The sequence below is a fragment of the Camelina sativa genome, chromosome 19 (assembly GCF_000633955.1).
Source record: "Camelina sativa cultivar DH55 chromosome 19, Cs, whole genome shotgun sequence".
Lineage (NCBI taxonomy): Eukaryota > Viridiplantae > Streptophyta > Magnoliopsida > Brassicales > Brassicaceae > Camelina > Camelina sativa.
The window spans coordinates 18925685-18931348 of record NC_025703.1 but is presented as its reverse complement, the minus strand read 5'-3'; positions in this window follow the sequence as shown (position 1 = coordinate 18931348).

The window sequence follows — 5664 nt, the reverse complement described above, 5'->3', positions numbered from 1 at the left end:
TTGCTTCTCCTGATTTATTGGGTTTGTCGAACTAATCACAATATTTATTTATTCAATAGAGAAGAGAAAATTATACCCAACAAATATAGTACCTCTCCTACGATAGAGAATTTAGTCGATTTCTTAATCATCTCATTATATTAAATTATATACAACAAATCCTCTCAAATTTTGAATTAATTTGTGAATGGGCGCAATCTTTTAGAAAATAAGATCATCAATTGTAAAAAATTTGCTAAAACAAATTGTAACCCGCTCTGTACAGCACGGGAAAATGTTTGCATAAACTTTACTATAATTTGTTAACTATAAAATAATAGTAGAAATTCTATTTGATTTATTCTCTACATTTTAAATTTTACATTTAATTTACTTAGTTTCATACTCTTATTTCCACCCATCTTGGCTACATGATACAATGTTCAAATCCGTGAATCATATAAATTTGGTAAAATCCTAAAAAAAAAACACGTATTGAAGCGGTCATGTTTAGAAATCTCGATTTAACTTTTTGATTTATTTTTGAGTTATATATATTATATTAATAAAATATAATATTTGTGATTTTTGGATTTTAATAACATATCATTGCGTCAATGTGTAGAGCAAACAAATATTTAATAAATTAGATATAATATTTTCTATTTCAAAAATATAAGAAATGTTGTATCTTAGTTTTAAAATATATATGTTATTATTAAACAATTTAGGGATGCATATATTTGATCTTAGTTTTATAAATAAAATTAAGTGTTATAATTGTTCTAAATAGTTTATTATTGTTTCCTAAGATTTCTGAAACAATAAATGAATCTGCTAAAATAATTTCATTAAATAATTTCAAAATATTAGGCTATATATAAAAAAAAATTGTTTTATAAGATTTATTATTGTTCTGAAATATTATTGAAAAATATTTATAAAACATTTACGCTCATCAATCACTGGATCCGTTCTTGTTGAAAAACTAAATTTTTTTTTCTGCTTTTATAAATTTTTTTGAGTTGAAAAGTAAAAAAAATTAATTAATAAACACTAAAAAAAATAACTATATTAATCTGTAGGGCTCGCATATTTAAAAAATCTGAGTATATCTTTGTGATATCTTTTTTAGATTGAATTAATTTGTATAACAATTTATATGATTTTATTTTTTGGTTTTCAAATATATATTTATTCATTGGCATTTTTTATATTATGCCACATGGTAGTAGGGTTAAAGTTTAACAACATTGCTTAAATAAATATATAGAAATTTTTGCGTGAATTTATTTTTATTTGTTCATCACATAAATTTAATAAATGTGATGTTAATTTTTTTAATATACTCCTTTCAATATATTTGATAGAAACTAAAAAAATAAAAAGATAGAAACTAAACGAAAACCCTAAGTGAGGCGCATGCGAAGAATCTTCCATGGGAGTTGATCGAAGAGATACTCTCTCGTGTCCCACCTAAAGTTCTCGTTCGCTTCAGAGCCGTATCGAAACAATGGAACGCTCTTTTCAACGACAAGGCATTCATTAACAAGCACAAGATGACGTTTAGGTTCATCCTAGCAACCAAACACAAGATTTATTCGGTAAGCATCGATCCCGTGATAGTGGTACGTGAGTTACCCTTAGATACTCCTGGTTTAGAAACTCTGGAGACTTTTTCACTATCTTATTTGTTTTGGAAAAATAATTTATTTGGGGTGAACGAAACAGCAGACGTTAGATTTAATTAGCTACCCACCCTTAAGATCGGCTCGATTCAGTCCTTAGGAGAGGAGATCATAAGCACGATAACACTCTTATCATATGGTTTGGAGTCCGTCAGTCAAATTAATCCAATTATGGTTTCTGTTTATATATCTTAATAATTCTCTAGTTTATAATTCTCAGAAAAGTGATCATTTAAAAATAATGACCAAAGCACAAGTTCCGAATCATATCTCCACTTGAATCACCTTATAATATGTTGATTATGTAACTAGAATCACAATTTTATTTCATGTGACGTTAAAAAGTTTTCACCATAGATTATTTTGGTTTCAACTGGAATCAACTTATCATACTTTCACAAAAGGTGTTGAACCTCGTTTTGGTCTTGATCCTTTGGTAAATTAACTCGCAACCATTAAATTGTTTTTATTGAAAATGTCATATTTTCCTAGCAATTTTTTTTTTGTGCACCGAGCTAGCAATTATAATAAAGAGGTAGACTTTGATTATTCCAAAGTCGCTGCAAGTAACAATTACCATGGCATTATTACCGGTCACAAGGTCGTTTTTATAGAATAAGTTGAGAAGAATGGTGACGTTGTCACTTAAATCAATTTTAATATAACGATTTTAATTTACGTTTGTCGTTATTTAAAGTTGTATTTTTATCGCTAAGATATATAATTATATACTAGATAAGGCTCACACCATGTGTTGGTTCTAAAATTGTTAAAGAAAATAAATTCCAAATCTTAAACAATTTTTAAAAAATATAAAGAAAAAAAAATTATTTCTTAAAATAAATATAAAAAATAATTTTAGTTAGAAAAAAATCATATTTGTACTTACATTCATACACTTATTTTTATTTTTATATTTTAAATATATTATAACAATTATTATAATAATCTAAAGCTAAATTATACTCCACCAAAACTTTTGCCAAATACTCATCATTACAAATATTATTATTGTCAAATTTCAAGAACATTTCACAATTTATTAAAAAATATTTTACATGCAAAAAATTCATCAGAACAACATTTAATTAATAACAAAGTACAATTTTACTGTATGATTTACCATTAAAATTATGCTCTTACACCCAAAATTATTTTATGTAAAATTAGGCTCTTTATCACCACCTATAAAATGTTTTTAAACAAATTAAACAAATTTTATGTTGCTTTACTTTCATTTTGGAATAATTATAGTTCTTATAATTACTAAAATTGTTTTGTGACATAATTTTTTTAACCATGAATTTGTTTTACTCCAAAGATATTTTGGATGAACAACTGGTGAAAATTATAAGCTCGAATACAATGATTTTATGACCAACCCAATAAAAGTTTTTTTATTGAGAAATTGAAAGAAAGTTTATATAAGATAAGAAAAATAAAAATTTGAAAGTTATAATCATGATGGTATGTATAAGTCTTAGATAATTCAGATATACAAAATGGAAACTTTATAAACAATCCAAAACATGACATATGTCATAATCACGTTAAAGGATCTATGACCTGTTTACTCCTTAGAAGTATCATATTGTACAAAACTACTTAGAACTATGACCTCGTCTCAAATATTCTCGAATCGTAAGTTCTCAACTTAGGCCCCGAATGGAGAGAGCGTATCGAGCAGAGAAGATCAAGCGGTTCAAGCAGATCAAGCGGAACAAAAGTGGATCAAGCAAATTTGGTTGTTCAAGTGCAGATCAAGAGTGAACAACATCAAAAATCTGTAGACCAGATCTGCATGTATGTCTCCTGCATTTACCACAAAAAGACAAAAAAATATGAATTGCACACAGTTCAATGCATTAACTTTTATATTTCTCTATATACCTGGGTTTAAACGGTTTACGAACCAAATTAGATAAAAAACCACATAAATCCGGTTTGAAACCAATTTTAAAACGGTTTACCGTTCTAACTTCCCAAATTTTAATATCGTTTCTCAATTACTTGATCAAGTAGCTTTTGTTTCAGTACAGGAATCATTGACATTATCCATAAGAGAAAACTCTAGATTTTGACCAGAAACACCAACCATCGACTAATCTTAGAAACTTATAACACTACTAAATGTAGAATCACTTTTGGAACCTCCATCAGTTTCTCCATCCTTGATCAATTTAGCGGGCTTTATATACTTTGATTCCATTTCATTGCATATGATAGCTTCCATTGAAGAACCTGCACGAATCAAAGACCTATAATATATAAGCAAAATTATATCAGAAAAAAACAAAGATCAAAACTTTCGATATAAACATGTAAATTTATGTAGATATAATGTTATTTTCTTAATTAGCTGTTATATTACGTTTCAAAAATAATATTCTTTTGACATAACTTATTTTATTCTTTTTAGATTTGTTATTGCTTATTTATTGATTAATAATATCTATGTTTAATGAATTATTTTTTTGCTTATACATGTCAAAATCTAATTGAGAAAACACGTATAATATAATTAGCGTACAATGAAAAATATATTAGTTTTCTTAATTTTCCTTTTTGATTTAGGAAATTTCTTTTTAGATATAAACATGTAAATTTTATGTAGATTTAATGCTATTATCTTAATTAACTGTTTTGAAAAATAATAATTTTTGATACATATCAACTGATATGATAATGGGAAGCGTCAGGACATGCTCATTGTTTGATGTGTATCTGCCAACCACGAGGAATTTGTGCATGAAACCAGTTGGAGAATCTGCTTAGCTCAATTACCAAACTCCTCGAAGAATAATCAGATCAAACAGAGTTCAGATGAAGGAGTTACGCAATTTACAAAACAGGTGATCTCCAGCTTACGCGAATTCAGACATACGCCCATTCAAAGGAGGATTATGACCAGACCAGATTGAATTAAGCTACGAACCAAATTGTTCTAAAATCTTGGTCCATCAGAGAAGCTCAAAAAAGTGGATTCAGCCCAAAATCAAGAAGAAAATAGAGATTTTCGTCCATTCTCAAAACAACATTTATTTATGTGGTTTTCTCTCTCTTACACGCACTTTAGAGTTGCTGCATTCCCAAGTTGCTGCATGTTATAGGAAATTATTGTATCTCCTCTATATAATGAGGCTTAATTCATGAATAAAAAATAAGTTTTGTTGTTGAGTAAAAATCAGAGAAGTTTCTCTCTTTAAAGATGTGATACCTTGTAATTTTTGGAACTCCATATTCATGGCGCGTCATATCTATGTTTATTGTTGGTTCAGACTTACCATAGATCCTTTCACAGATCTTTGTGGCGTCTCTCGATCCATTCCTTGTTGGTGTTTCATATCCAGCAAGTTGTCGATCCCTTTTGGTGTGTAATATCCAAAGAATCGATCCACCTGTATATCAGGAGTCTTCCGCAGCTCTTGTGCGACCATTCGCTCCACATCCTTTGATCTTTTAGACTTCACAGTCTCTTGAATGCAAAGTTTATCCCTTTCACCACCTTAGAGTGTCGACTCCTTGGGAGAATCATATCATCAACATCTCATTAGTATATTTGACACATGTCATAATTCTGTTGATGGCTAACTTTGAAAACCCAACTTTATATAATAAGATATATATATATATATATATATATATTTCTATATTTTTTTAAAGCAATGTTGTTGAAATTTAACAATATTTTCGAAATTATTTAATAAAATTATTAACAGATTCTATCTATTGATTCCGAAATCTTAGAAAAAAATAATAAATTGTTTAAAAAAATTATAAAAAATAATTTTAGTTATAAAACGAATATTAAATATTTGCATATGTAAATCGTTTAATCATGACAGATATATTTTAAAACTAAGATAAAACATTGTTTATATTTTAAAATAATCTCTCTATATATACTTATTTAAACAATATAGTTAGAACTTTAATCAGATGTGGCATATTAAGAAAATGCTATTGCATTTTAATTAATCTAATAACTAACAAAAGA